Raw genomic sequence first — 2,180 nt, 5'->3', positions numbered from 1 at the left:
TTTTTTTTTTTTTTTTTTGAGACAGACTCTCAAGCTGTGGTCATGGGTAGAGAACCCTGGCATCATAGTTCACAGTAACCTCCAACTGTTAGGCTCAAACAATCCTCTTGCCTCATTTTTTCTATTTTTAGTAGAGATAGGGTCTCACTTTTGCTCAGGTTGGTCTCCAACTTGGGAACTCAAGCAGTCCACCTGCCTCAGCCTCCCAGAATGCTAGGATGACAGGCAGCAATCAATCCCCAGCAATGGCTCTTCCCAACAGCCATGTCCCAGAAGGCTAAGGTAAAGCCAAATACCCACCCATACTAAGTCCTCATGAAATGAGGTGAACACGGGGCTGGCCAAGTCTGACCTAGCCATGCAACAGCCCAGAGATGAACACATGGCTAGCCAAGTCTGACCTAGCCATGAAGCAGCCCAGAGCTCCTTACCCTTCTCCACTAGGCTTTCACAAGTCTGGACCCTCCATAAACAAAAATTCTCAGCCACATCTTCTCTGGCCACAGACCCAGAACTGACTCTGCATGAGTGCCATGTGTCTCAAGGAAGGGTGCACATCCTCTGGCCCATCCTCACACACCCCAACCCTCCCTGTCCCACCTTCTCTTCTGACACAGGAAGGGAGGCAGGCAGGCTGGGAAAGGCTCACCCCAGCTCACAAGTGCCATTTGCCTGGTCAATGCTTCTTAGGGTGGGCTTTCTGTAATAACAGTGCATAAACTCCACATCATACTCATAATGGACAAGAAAAGAGTGGGAAACAGTGTTTCCAGTTCAGAGGTAAGGTGCCACAACAGAAGACTATTGCAGATTTTTTTTTTTGCATCCAAAATATTTTTAATAGAACAGTAGATTCCAGGATTAGTTGGCCTGACGGCCACTGGCACACTTTAACTTCCAGCCCTTGGAAGAGACATAGGATTTGGTGTGGCTGTGCAAGGTTCCTGGGGCCTTGCCAAAATGCCAGTATACCTCCCAACCCTTTCGAGAACTAGAAAGTAGGACAGTGCCATGGCCCTTGGGGGAATCTAGGGCCAGCTGGTCGAAGGTGAGGATCTTGCCTCCAGCCTTGAGGATATGGGTGCAGACCCAGCTGCTCATGCACAAGGCACACACCTTCAGTTTGGGCACTTCCTGAACCCACACATCATCTGTTATGGTCCCCACAACCATAGCTATTTTGTTTTCCTGGCCACGAAGTTTCATCTTCCAGATCACTGGGGAAAGAGATAGTGGTGCCCAATTGGTAAACAACCTCTTCAGCACAACCTAGTTGAAGGTAGAGTTGGTTCGTCTGGCCAGAAACCTGTACACCTTGACCAATAGCCTTAGGTAAATGTCCTGGCTCTTGGGCTCCCTGCAATCAACCTTTTGGTCCTCGTTGTGGTGAATAATGACTCCCATGATGGTGACACCCATTGCAGAATTTATATATAACAGCCATTTCTGGGACATACGCAGGAAGGCTGGTGGGAGAAGGTGCAAGGACAGGTCTGTGGTGTGGACAGGCCAGATGTGGAAGCAACAGGAGCCCCACCCCCACCAGGCTCTGCCCATCAGGCATCACTGGGCCCATTCAGAGCTACAACCTCCCTCAACCCTGTTACAACCACACCCTGGAGGATCTGCCACAGACACTACATGACAGGAGCCCTCTGGAGTCAAGGGAAAAGCCCCTCTCCATCTGAGGGAACCCCAAGACCAGGCACCAGCAGGACCCCAAGCAGCTCAGCTCCTCTGGGTTTGGTGAAGCCCACAGTATAGGCTAAGACCTGGAAGTAAGACTCGATGATGTGTATTTTACGGAAAGCTAAGCATGCCTGGCCAGGTGGCATACTGTTTTCAGGCTTTGAGGCAAATGTGCCCAGCAATTTGGAAGATGCCACCAAGTCCCTAGTCTCTGGGCTAGACTGAGAGGAAGCTGAGGACAACCAAGGCAGTGAGCAGAGCCCCCCACCTCACTGACCAGTGCGGCAGTTGGGCTGAGCTAAGGGCATCTTCTCAGGGCCATGAGCTGTCTTGAGTCATCCAGACACCCGAGCACCCACCCATGGTGGCTGGCACAGCACCCAGCTCACAGGTATCCCAAGAGGCAGGCTCGTGGGCCAGAGGAGGGACAACCTTGCTGGGACCCACAGCATGGGCCCTTACCACACTCACAGAGACTCAGAAGGGCCCAA

The 2,180-nt window shown here is 51.7% G+C and overlaps 1 pseudogene; it reads right to left on the bottom strand.

Moving 5' to 3' along the window:
* Positions 1-861: 861 nt before the first annotated feature.
* On the bottom strand, positions 862-1,404 carry LOC100963364 (annotated as a pseudogene).
* Between the last annotated feature and the right edge of the window lie 776 nt (positions 1,405-2,180).

This window comes from Otolemur garnettii, unplaced genomic scaffold (assembly GCF_000181295.1).
Source record: "Otolemur garnettii isolate 467f Iridium unplaced genomic scaffold, OtoGar3 scaffold00185, whole genome shotgun sequence".
NCBI classification, from domain to species: Eukaryota; Metazoa; Chordata; class Mammalia; order Primates; family Galagidae; genus Otolemur; species Otolemur garnettii.
This window is presented reverse-complemented; position numbering and strand designations above follow the sequence as displayed.